General features: G+C 39.7%; 1 long non-coding RNA gene across 1 annotated transcript in view; it reads right to left on the reverse strand.

Moving 5' to 3' along the window:
• The window catches only part of LOC142488495 (uncharacterized), a 667283-nt gene extending 659828 nt beyond the window's left edge, over positions 1 to 7455 (reverse strand). The window contains exons 1-2 of the long non-coding RNA XR_012799440.1: positions 7411 to 7455; positions 7020 to 7045 (exon numbers count right to left, since the gene is read on the reverse strand). This is a non-coding gene — a long non-coding RNA (uncharacterized LOC142488495). The remainder of the gene's footprint in view (positions 1 to 7019; positions 7046 to 7410) is intronic.
• Positions 7456 to 14050: the final 6595 nt, after the last annotated feature.

Here is a 14050-nt window from a genome sequence, read left to right on the forward strand (position 1 = left end):
GTACTAGGCGTGTCGTTGCTTACAGTTATTTTACATATTTCCGCTGCTTTTTATACTGTCTTCACAATATAAGCATACCAACATCTATATATGTATATGTCTGATTCTGTATATACATATATCTCAAAATAGACATATATGTTGTAGTCCTACTAAAAGCAGTAACTAATATACCACGTGCCATTGCGTGGTCATTTACATGTGAATTCCCAAAATGCATTGCTGCAGTGGAAGCAATTGATGGTGGGCGAAGATGGGGAACAACAGGGTAGTACACATGTGTAACACATGCTAATGAGAAATTATTACTAGCTACAGGTACAGAACATAAATATGTATAATATTAATGTGTATATTATTTATTTTACTCCTACAAACACGACATTACTGCCTATTCTAATCATGCATCGAATATATTGCATGCAGCGGCCTACAAACATCACTTGCACTAACACATGTCTAGTTGTTTATGAAAAGGTCCATTTTTGCTTGATGTCATATACAGACAGCATAATGAGGCACACGTAGCATATGTTATGTCATTGTGTTCATAACTTGCACACTGCAGACGACTATTTAGCTCCTCTACCATTGTGTTAAAGCAGCTGCAATTAATATGTCATCACAGCATACACGTCAACAGAGGGGGTGGGGTTCAGCACACACCCAAATTACAGGGTCATCTTACGGTCAACTTACTTCACACCATTTTCACCTGTTTGAAGTAATTGAAAGGTCTGCCTGATTAGGGTTTTTGGGGAAGGGAATACCGTTCTTACAACCTGACTAGCAAAACTGAAGTTAATCACACTCATTTGAAAGCTTAACTCTAGGTACTAAATCCCCCAACAAGTCATTAGTTATCAAACCGTACGTCACACATTCGTTCACTCATATCTATAGTTGAACTGATATCAACAACACATTATCACACACTGCATGTGTTGTGTTGTTGAGTGACAGCCACATTCAGGTGTGCCACAGCTTCTATTAATGTACCACACATATCCTCTAAGAAAAAAGAAGCTTTTTGCAATATGACCACCTTCATGATAACCATTGTGAATGTTCATCTCATGATAGTTATGTACATTATGATACTGATATGACTACACAACATATGATTTGTATGTACAAATTTAATCAATTTATCCTAACGCATTACTGCAGAAACATAGTATGTTGTATGTTAGGGAACTCAAAAGTTCTAAGTACACAGGCATGTACATTGTTATAACAACTATTTATGTTCACTCATAAATACAGAACATACAATAACTGTTTGTTCAATATTTACACATGTAAATGTACAACTGATGTTATTGTTATATATAGTTGCCCCTGGAGGACATGTGTCACCTGAGACGGAACAAGTGTCTTCACCTGGGTCATGCAGCTCAACACACCTAGAAGGTGAGTGTATGAGGTGGTGCCCATATAATATGTGCACTTCTATATGTTATGTTGTCATGTTCATTATTTGTTTTGCACATGTTCTTTAAATAGGATTACTTAGTGTCAGTGAAAATGAAGTTTAAGACAACATGTATTGTGTTTGTGATGTTAAGTATAATGTAGGAGTTGTGAGTTTAGAGCAACTTTTCATTCATTCATATTTCATACTGAGTCCAAACATTATTCGTAAGTCAAGGTAGTTTTTAATGTGACGTTATAAAACGTATGGAAACATGTTAGGTGTTACTTATGACACAGTATAATTACATAGTAAAACAGCAGAGATTAACATGCCATTTCATAATGTGTACATTTATTTTTAGAACATGATGATGAAGATGATGATGATGCGCCATAGACACAGAAATACAATCAAGTGACCATGAAGAGGTTCCCATTGAAACAGTTACACAGCCAAATCGTCCATCAACTAACACATACGATGCAATAGTAGCTTCTGAGGGAAAAATTGTTGAAGCTGAAAATCGTCGCCATTCTGATCTGATGACAGTGTACGAAAGGATGATATCACTGCAGGAAGAAACGATATCACAATTGTCACATCTCCACAGAGCCTTCATTGAAGTGCCTAAACAAATGCAAAAAATAAACACGTCATTAGAAGCATTAGTTGTTCAGCAAACCCAAGCTAATTACTTGAGAATGACTACTGTACCAAATTTCAACTTCAACACATCACAGGAAGGATCTTTACATGGTGCTCATTTTTCACCCCATGCATCTGATGTTCATTCCCCAGGTCGGGATGTTACCGGTCAAGTAGCAGAAAGTTCTGTGCATGTTCCTGACAACATCCTACCGCTGCCATCTGTAGAAATTCTGGAGCTGACACCTACAAAGGAGGCGGCAAAAACAAAGAAGCACAAGCAGTTACTACTGACCAGTTTTTGGACACAAACAAAAAAAACAAAACATGAAACGGACCAACCATCAGTTGTGCACTGTCTACCAACTTGCTCACATGTGTCAGTGGGCACAAGCCCTTTCCGTGATGAGTCACTGCCCACGAGCCCTGCCCGTGAACAGTCACTGCCCACAAGCCCTGCCCCTGAACAGTCACTGGCCACAAGCCCTGCCCGTGAACAGTCACTGCCCACAAGCCCTGCCCGTGAACAGTCACTGCCCACAAGCCCTGCCGTGAACAGTCACTGGCCACAAGCCCTGCCCGTGAACAGTCACTGGCCACAAGCCCTGCCCGTGAACAGTCACTGGCCACAAGCCCTGCCCATGAAGTGCCACAGGCCACTCAAAGTGGCTCTGTTGTTACTCAAGTCGTAGCCAAACGGAAAAGAAAAATCCAAGAGACAACAAGCAGGCCTGTGACTCGCTCTCAAAAGGAAAAAAAATAATAAATGTTATAATTAAGTAAATATGTCTTTGGCCTTGTTTTGTTGACTTCAGATTATCAAATGAATATTGTATGTATGGTGAAGACCTGTTGTTTCCAAACATTCAAGTATGTCATTGTACACGTGAAGTTTTGGAAATGTTTACAGTCCTAATGAATGGTGTTATTAATATTTATGTATTAATTATCTGCTCAGTAATGGTCCACCAGGACCCACTTGCTATGTTTAGAGAAGGAGCCATTTACTTTCCTGCAAAACATTGTATTTGGGTGTGTTACTTGATGCAATCATTGCATGTAAATATTATTCACATGCAATTAAAAACACACATCTATTCAACTGCTAACATCTTTCTTGTCAGTGTATAGCATGATTAAGTGTTAAATATTACTTACCTTCACCTTGCTTGAACATTCTAATTTTGTTCTTTAATCATTTATGAGTTCTGTTTTCAATGTCAATGACATATCTGTGAATGTTTAGTAATATATATGTAGTATGTATGGATATATGTACACACACACAGTGTGTGTATATATATATATATAAATATATATATATATATATATATATATATATATATATATATATATATATATATATATATATATATTATTTGTACTATCTAAACTGGTATACATGTATTTTCAGAAAACATACACTTAATGCTTCCTTCTCAAAACACAGTATTGTAATAATACAGGCCTACTGTTTGTGAAAGATACTTACTGTTAGCCTATAACAGTATGGGCGTTAAACAATTATTAATCACTTCATTCACTCATGTTTACCACCATTTAATTAGGTTTCATACAAGGCCTACTTACTGCCATCAATATGATCTGTGTAGAACTGGATTACATAGATATATTATTGGTTGTAACACTACAGGCCTTCTCAATTAAAAAAAGGCGTTGTTTGATGGTAAATCACAATTGCTCACAAGCCAATGTCAAAGGCCATACAAAATTGTAAGCCTCTATTATTTAAACCTTTAAATAAATCACACCAATATTAAAATCCCTCTTTACATATAAGCCATTAAATATTGTAATATACACACACATTAAAAGTTTGTTTGTGCACACATATACATATGTATATTGTAATATATATATATATATATATATATATATATATATATATATATATATTTATATATATATTATATATTTATGAGTCAGATATATATATATATATATATATATATATATATATATATATATATATATATATATATACATATACACACTTACTTAAACTCTGATGCAGTCAGGGAGTTAACCAGACTTAAAAATAGACACTAAAATGTATGAGAAAAAAAAAAAAAGATTACAACATTTGCAGGTGTCTGTGTATTTCATTATATGGCTGTGTAAGCACTATTTTCATAAAGCGTTCAATGTTTCTTTCCTCAACCCACAGTGATTTTTAATTAAAATGTTACAGTTGTTTTGAGAAAGTGGATAAAAGTAGCTTCATATGGCATTCACACTGAAATGCCTATCAGAAACCACAAATGTGAACCAATTATTTGTCCAACTCCAATTGATGGTTAGAAAACAGGAGTAAATGAAAAAACATTGTGTGACCTTGAATGCAAAGACACTAAATAGATAACATTCTACTAGTTTGACCATTCTGAGCAGAAAAAAATCAACTTCAGTCAGATTTTGTGTTAAACTGCAATAGCTAACGATATGATTGAAAACAGGCATCCACACAAAAGATATAAAAGGATGATAGCTGAGGCGATCGTATCAACTGCGGAACAGAAAGCCAACGTGGGGCAAATCTATGATTTGATTCGAACAAAGTATCCTTATTACCAAGAACCTGGGCGGGCGCGAAATTTTAAATCCTCTGTAAGATTCACTTTATCAACTATTGAATGTGCAGGATAACCTACAAGAAAGGTATGGTTTTTGGCAGATTGCTAAGGAAAATAAAATCACCGTGGAACACGGCACATATATTCTGCTAAATAGCATATTTATTCCTAATAACAATAGCAATGGATCCGCTACTACTGTTCCGTGTGAATCGATACCTGCTGCAATATCTGCACCCTCCATTCCTGAAACACACATTCTACAAGAACATAACTAATATGATTTTTTACCAAGCCTTTCTGCTGCAAACGCATTCGAATGGGTAACCGAAGAAATGAACCTACCTCCGGACCAATTGTTTGAAGAAGGCAGTGGCGATTCCTATGAGAGCCTCATGGAGGAGATGTGTGTCATACAGGATTCAGCATTTGGGTCAACCATGGATGCAAATGCATTGGTTTTCTGGAGCGACCAGTTGCAGGCAGACGAAGTGTTACTTCTACAAGAATGGTAAATATAAAAATCGTTATGCCTTGACTCAGCGTTAAACGTTTTTTTTTTTTTGTAACCACCATTTTTACTTTAAATGCGTGGATACAGCGTAACATTGCAGACTGCATAACATGTAGCGATCACAAACACATTGTTTCCTATTACAATATAGTAGAACCAGAAAGATTAGTACACATTGCTCACGGAATAAATATACGTAATTTCCTATCCCTTTAAACATATTAGCAACATGTTACCATAACTGTAACACACCTGTTTTTTTTTCATGCAACATCTAAACAAAAACCGGGTCCACCACGTATGACGTGGGACCCTTGTCATGTGCCAAGGCGTCCTTAAAAAGATTACGGATGTAAGTCCCGCCCCCAAGCGACGTGCGCGCGTCAAAGCCTATTGGCTGTGTTGTTTTGTTATAGTTACGGTAACTGCACTGTGTCATGCGTGCGCGTCTGTGTTTGTGGGCGTGCACTGGGCGTTAGCCGAATGTTAATTGAGTGGGAGGAGTGTTTGCGTGCGCTTCACGCTGGCTTAACATGACGGCTTCACGTATTGCATTTGCGCATTGTGTTATCGGCTGTGCTTTCTGTCCACACACGTCTGTTTAAAAAGAATAGAGATGTAGTAGTTTAGAACGAATGTAGTTTCTCCTTCATTGTATTATAAAGACATATTTTATGCTTAATGGTATTTACAAGATGTATTGAACGCACAACGTACGCATTGTTTTGCGCATGCGCTAACACTTAGTCGACCCAAGCGTGAAGTGCGTGCGCACAGTAAGATGTGCGCGCACATTTTTAAGTATACACCCAACGTTAACTTCATATACATAGTTATGCGTGCTACTAATTTTAAAAACGAATACATAATGATGTATAGTTGTACTTCTAACATATAACTGAGTGACGTGTGTATCTACACAATCATATAGAGATGTGTAACGCGTTGTCACGGATACATATATAGTAAAGTGCCATCTTTGACCATCATGTGTTTGCTGTATTTCAGAGATGTCGGCCAAGATACAATCGGATCAATGTATGATTTCAGAAGAGTCTAACTTTATATGAGATGATTGTGAGGAGGAGCCACCGACTACTATACTACATATGGAACTAATTTTATATTGCTAGCAGCGCTTATTAACAAACAATTAAAAATGTGATACCCTTATGCCTATATTGCATAAGCACTTAATTAACATAATGATGTTGCAAAAGAGTGCAGTTAGAATTTTTCTTGAGTGTTCTTTAATTACTACTAACATTTTATGACATGGTGTGTTTTATATATAACAACCATTCCCACTTTGCTAACACATTTGTGTATTCTATTGTGTCAGTTTGGAACAGTTTGACACTTGTTACATGTAGGTCACATCAACACACATGTGTGACTTATACATACACATGTGACAATGTTTAATGAATGTTGACAAATAATTTATAGCATTAATAATCACCTACATTGCTAAATATAAGATATACAACGCATTGCTGTGATTACAGGCATTCATGCATGGAGTGTTATGATCAGTAAATTGCATCCGTGATTAATGAGCTCCCGTAAGTAAAAAAATATCTACAGTTATCCCCTTCTCTCCAAACACCTCTATATTACATTAATGGAAATTATAAGGGAACATACATTAAATGTGATGAAATGGGAGTAATCATTTTATAATACAATGCACATTAAACCTCATTAGTAGGTAAATGCATGTACATGATACATAAAGTACATGTATGTAACATTTATCGTTTACCAATATGTTGGATTTGTACTTCAGATAATTATACGAATATTGAGGTAGCCACATCTTATGACAGATGTCAGCAAATATATATACCATGATCAGTCATACTGGAGATATACCTATAATGCAATGGAACAATATATAAATTGCAAACATTGACATGCCATCTTCAGTACCGTAAGCAACACAGCAAAGTGTGTATTTGGTGTTAAATGTGCAACACCATGTATATTTTATGACATTCAAAATGCAAACCAGGCTGGTGTACACATCATATGGATGTACATGTTACACTGCAACAAAAACATTGTATGTAACCATACTGCAAGAATGAATGACTATGGCCATACTATGTGTATTGTGTTTGCATAAGGAACAACACAAAGCTAAATTATTACTGCTTTGTTACACCAGTTGTATTCACATACACACAACTAATTTACAATGGAAGAGGGATTATATAACCTGTGCAACAATAACATACCGGTGCCACATCCCTTTGTGCACACAGCAGAGAAAAGAAAGGTGTGCAACCCATATTCATCTGTGTCCTAACAGAAGGTTATATAAAGAAACATTATTGTTAATATAACATAAATAATCTATAAATGTAGTACTAGCAACATATATGTTTTTACTTACAAGAAAAAAACGAATTTATGAGATTCTGGCGTGTCTGGCCACCACTGGCTGTTTGTTCATTTTCAGCAGCTACATGGGTGGGATGCTCGTCTACCAAAGGCTCAGCTATGTCTGATTGTACATTGTGTCTGAGTGCCACATTGTGCAAAATGCAACAGGCAATAATGATATCAGACACTTTTTGAGGCTTGTATAGAAGAGCCCCACCAGTTCTGTCGAGACACCTAAATCTGGTCTTGAGTAGGCCAAATGTCCTCTCTATAACAGATCTTGTAGAGATATGGGCTGCATTGTACCTCTCCTCTGCTTCAGTTTGAGGGTTTAGCACCGGAGTCAAGAGCCACGGCCTAATTCCGTATCCTGAGTCACCTATAATCAATGGAGCACACATAAGCTTACATTAGTGATAAGATTCTACAATGACAACATTCCTAAAGAAAAATGTGTTTTGTGTTACAACATCCAAATGTGTACTCACCCAGCAACCAACCATGTTCAAAATGTCCCTCTTCGAACGCATGGAAGACTGAAGAGTTCCTCAGGATAGAGGAATCGTGACTGGAACCAGGGAATTTGGGTACCACATGCATTATCCTCATCGTGGCATCACATACCACCTGTACATTCAGTGAATGGTAATGCTTACGATTACGGTAAACATGCTCACTCTGACTAGGTGCAATCAAAGCAACATGTGTGCAATCGATTGCACCCAGCACACATGGTATCCCTGCTATATTATAAAAGGCATTCCTGACTTCCAGCCACTCTGTCGCCTCTGTAGGAAAATGAATATAATTCCTAGCGTGTCTATTGAGTGCATAGAGAAACTGGGTAAAGGCCCGCGAGAATGTAGATTGCGAGACCCCGCCCACTATGCCCACAGTTGTCTGGAATGACGCGGAAGCAAGATAATGTAATGAGCACAGCATTTTAACAAGCCCAGGGACTGCACGACCTCTGGCTGTCAAAAAATCTAAATCTCCCCTTATCTCTTCATAAAGAGATAAGATTGCTGCTGAACTCAAACGATAGCGACTGACTATCTCCTCCTCACTCATCCCATCTAACAGGGTTCTCTCCCTGTACACACGCGGACGAGGCACAACTTGTCTCCTCTGTCTTCTCCTCTGATCTCCTGTCCCTCTACCTGTCCCTCGGCCTGTCACTCTCCCTGTCCCTGTCGTATCCGCGTGCCTGTCCCTGTCCCTGGCTCTGTCCCTCCCTTGCCCTATGTCATTCTCTTCATCAGCAAGCATGTCATGAAAAAGAATGTTCCTCCGTCTCCTAAACAATCGCAACATTTTGAAATGAGTAGCTGTGAATGAGCAGGTAATGGGCGTCCTTTAAATAGGTATGTGATGATGTCAGGTGACATAGTAAAAAGCAAGGTGTTACATTAACATATTAAAGTACTTTGCTCACAAGCTGTGTCCATTTGAACAAAGAATTATTTGTTCTGTGTATTGAGCAGGCAATCATGATATTTGCCAATGATGTAACGTGAAGATTTGTACAAACATTGTTTGAAAATTCTTAGTGTAATGTGCAATGCATGTAACACTTCTGAACGCAACAGTCAGTCATGTAAATAGGCAAAAAGCCTGAGATTGCCGTGGAAAATGTTTGCTGCAACATGTGTAATTAGCCATGTTATTGTCACATGTTGACAACAATGAATTCTCGTGTGCATATGCATACATTTATGTAATGAGGATAGTTGCTATCGAATCAGTTTGAAAGGTGTCACAATGATTAATTACTGTACATGTGTGTATAAGTTAGGTTGAAGTGCTTGTAATGCAACGGTTACAATGTGAACATGCAATGTGATTGAGTGTCCAATAAGTGACGTCATGAAAAAAGGGAGGACCCAAAGTACATGTAAACATGAGAAGAAAGATGTACATGAACGTTTAAAGATGCATTACACATTACAAGCATTGTGTAATGTAAAGCAACATGAATATACGGTGTATGTGTTAGATGTGTGACATGTGTAACATCATATAAATAATTGTCGCTCAGTTCAGTAAAATGTGTGATATGATGTGAGGTTCTCCTTTAAGAGTTGAGTATAGGATTTTCCCTTGACACATCATCACATGATGAGTAATGTGACACGCAAATGCTGAAAACATCTAAAAGTACAATGTAAATGAAATAATACACGTCAGCTGTGACACAATGCAGTAAATGCCCCCCACACTGTAATGCTAATCACATTTGTATTGAGCAATGGAACGTAAACTGTACTATAATGTTATACGTCCCCGCTCCATTGACTCCATTGATGTGCAGATGATTTTTTTTTTCTAAGTGCCGTTCCGGCAGCCTTAGCGATCGTTCTCCCCTCCAACTTGCAAACTTTAGTTGGCAGGAGAAATTGGCCATAACATCTCAATTTCTTAGTGCCGATCAGCCCCGATAAGCTGATTTTGGTACTTGAATACAGCCGATTAAAAAAAGTGGCGATAAGTGCCGAAAACAGGCTTATCGACAGCAGACTGGCCATAACAAAATTATCGGCTACGAAACCTGCCGTAATCAAGCACAAATCGGTGCTTACTGAATCTCAAACCCAATTTTGGCTATAAAATGGCGAAAAAACACTTATCAACGCTTACTGCATAGAGCCCATGGTCTCTCGTGGGTACATACTGAACTACTCCCTCAGTTCCACCCCTCTATCACAATTAAAAGATAATTTTATCAAGTGGAGCAGGGCCTCTATTTTTGTCTTTGCATATATACACTTCCCTTCCATCTATACACCGTTTAATGCAACATAAGATCTGACATTGTGGATAGCGTTAAAAAAACCTATTGGGCAGTAAATAATTATCACGGCCATCTAGATGTCAAAATAAATCTACAGTGTTGTTTGTTATCGTGGTTACAATATATTTTCATTAAAAAATTTAATTTCTCTGAAACGGTTCAAACCAATTGTCTGAAAATGTTGTATAAGTTCCAAAATAGTACATGTAATGTTTCGTATCACGAATCCAGTTGATGAGATGCTCCATTTAATTTGTTTTCTTATCACTTTACAAGATTGGAGCTGCACTGATTTGGTTGATATTTCTGGCAGATATAAGTTAGGATGACATAAAAGGTTCCCTCAATGTTTTATCAGAATTGGTCAAGGTGTTTGGCCTGTGGAGAAAGAATACATAAACTTCATAAAACAAAAAATGTTTTCAAAGATGGGAGTTCCACTGATTTGGTCGAAACTTCTGGCATATAAAAGTTAGGATGGCAGAAAGGTACCATGTCTTCAGGCAGTCGGCTGGGAATAAGAAGGGGGGGGTGTCTTTCTGGTAATACAATGAGGGACAGTGTAAGTGGGTGTGGGTTATCATTTCAGTGAAATGGATACAGGGGTTGCCACTTCTTGTCAAAGTGTCTCGGTTGTGCTCGCCACAAACCTGGGTCGGACCGCGTGGCTGAGGTGGGGTTGTAAAAGCACCGACCTTAGACCGCGCAGGCTGATCCGGATTGCGCAGTTCGTAGTCATACATAGCAGAATCAGGATAGGAGAAGACAGCATCGTCGTTGTACAAGCCAGGGTCAGGACAGGAGACATCAGGATAAACATTGTTCAAGCAAGAGTTCGGCAACAGATAGACAGGAAGACCCCGCTTCAGCTTAGGAGCGCGGGGTTGGCCTCTGCACGTGCGGCGACCATGGCCCATGGTACTGGTCTCAGGAGGTGGTAGGCAGACCAGAGTAGCACACCGCCTAGCTGCACGGGTAAACCAGTGCACAGCACAAGAGTCCTGAGCGGGCTGGGGAATCCTCCGTTACAGCGCAGGAACCAGGACACGGCCTCTCTAGATTAGGGAAAGAGTGGGCCCCAGGAACCAGGAAGCTGAAGATGCAGGGGAATCCTCCGTTGCAGCGCAGGAACCAGGACACGGCCTCTCTAGATTAGGGAAAGAGTAGGCCCCAGGAACCAGGAAGCTGAAGATGCAAAGGGAAACCTCCGCTTCAGTGCAGGAAACCAGGAGGCTGAAGGACGCAGGGGCGAAACCTCCGCTTCAGCACAGGAGAACAGGAAGCTGAAGGATGCAGGGCGAAACCTCCGCTTCAGCACAGGAGAAGGAAGCTGAAGGATGCAGGGGAAACCTCCTCTTCAGCACAGGAGAAGGAAGCTGAAGGACGTAGGGGATACCTCCGCCTCAGCACAGGAGAACAAGCGGGAGCTTGTGGCAGAACAGAAGTGACATCCGATAAGGACTATGCTCAGAAGGGAGCATTGTGGGAAAGCAGTACTTAAAGGCCAGCGGGCCAATCCCCAGAGGAGGGTGTGAAGGTACTGCTCCAATGAGTGAATGCAAGTCTAGGTTGCAGTGATAGGCTGAACAGCTGCAGTAGATACAAGAGGGAGTGTGTGACAGTATTGCTTTGGTGAGTGAATCCAGGCTGCAGTAAATATCAGAGGGAGTGTGTGGCAGTATTGCTTTGGTGAGTGAATCCAGGCTGCAGTAAATAACAGGAGAAGTGTTCCAGGACTGCACATGTCTGCAAGGTGAGGCAAACCGTAAACCGCGGAGCGGATTCCTTACACAAAGTGCTTTAAAAAGGGCAAGGGTGGATTTAAGAAAGGAGCAAGTGGAGAAATTGGGGCAAAGAGCTCGGACCCTGGTGGACATTGGTAAGATGGCATCATGACTCCACCGCTACCCAGATAGGGAGGTGGGGGAATTGTTTGATTCAGGTTTTAGAAGTGGTTTTTGGATCCCATTTAGGGGGGTGTAGGTTCCCCTCTGTAGAAGGAATTTGAAATCACTAGATGCAAATGAGGATAGTGTGGGCAAAAATAGAAAAGGAGGTGGGGGCAGATAGAATGGCAGGCCCATTTTCTTTTTCCCCATTACCAGGGCTGAGAGTTTCTCCATTGGGGGTTGTTCCAAAGAAGGAACCAGGTTTATTCTGTATCATACAGTACATCACATGTCATACCTGAAGGGTATTGTCGATAAATGATGGGATTGAAAAGGAATTGTGTAGAATGCAATATGCATCATTTGACCGGGCCAGGTATCTGGTAAGGGAGGTGCGCTGACCAATGGCCAGAGAAGTGGGGATAGCAGAAGTTTAAGTGAACTTAATGTTCTTAGAGCTCTTTCTGCTGGTGGTGGTGGAGCTATGGGGGACTGTGCTGGCCAACAGGGAAGTCATCTTGGGCTTGGTGGCCTCTTCTCTGGATATTGTACAGTTAGTGAGGTTGCTGGTCCTAAAGTGCCTGTATCATAATATCTGGTTCAAGGATAAGCATGTCCTGGATTTGTATAACAAGATTGTGGATGCCCTTTCTCGAATTCAGTTTGCGGCATCCTAGGAGTTGGTTCCGTGAACATCTATGATGGGGGAACCATGCCAGCAGAAGCTATGGCAGCAAACAGTTTGGAAGTTATGGAGCTGGTGAGGGCTTCGGTAGCCCCAGGTATATGGTCAACATACAGTACAAAAGGGCTTGGAAGGAATGGCAGGCCTGGTTACGTACAGACTTGGATGAACAAAAAGACAAGAAAACAGCGCACAACGCTCATAGTATAGTATTATTAATTATATATAGTGTAGAAAAGGGTAATAAATCTCCGTACAACAGATCAAATGATAAAAGCATATCATGTTACAAAACATGTTACCACACAGCAAGCCCACGTGTAGATAAAGGCGTTGGATGTCTCTGACACCTTCAGGTAACAACCGAGAAGATACCGCCCTCCTGCAGGTAGATGTCACCTCATATAATTTTGCAGGAGTTCCTCTTAGTGAGAATATTAGTCCGTTCACTGTGTCCTGAATAGTGGAGCGCAGTGTGGTTAAAAGTCCTTTGAAGCACTTCAGTGGTGATGCCGAACAGATCCCCTCACTTCTGTTCCGACCAGCAGACACAACTCCTTCCCATCAGAGCGGAGAGAGATCCTGGCAACACAGTATACACATGGCTGCTTTAGAGCGTGAATAAGGGAACCACACAGCTTGGATCGTGTGTCGATGGTACTGGCACTAGAGAGTGACGTCACTGTATGTGCACTACTAAGTGACGATCGATACTGGAAAATAATTCCTTCCCCAGCACACAGGACATTAGCACATGTAAGAGTTCCAGAGGTCAAAGTAAAGAAAAATACAATGCTTAAAATCCTACACATTTTGTAGCTAACATGCTACTTCCTCAGGGATTATTTCAACTAGGCAAGCATTAAGATTAAATACCCACTAGTCGCCTATGATAGGTGAAACAAAAAATCAGTTAAGCCAACCACAGGGGAGCAGTGAGTAGCAAAGCAGTTGTCAACAAGCTACTAAATAAAAGCTAAAAACAGATACATTTATTCAAAATACAAAAACAGTATATAAGGAATACACAATATATCATGCTACAAATAAAGAGAGAACATATAATTAGATACACATAATCAAGTAAAACTTAACTTCAATAAATTAAGTAGATCCCCTATACACAT

This window comes from Ascaphus truei, chromosome 2, assembly GCF_040206685.1.
Source record: "Ascaphus truei isolate aAscTru1 chromosome 2, aAscTru1.hap1, whole genome shotgun sequence".
NCBI lineage: Eukaryota > Metazoa > Chordata > Amphibia > Anura > Ascaphidae > Ascaphus > Ascaphus truei.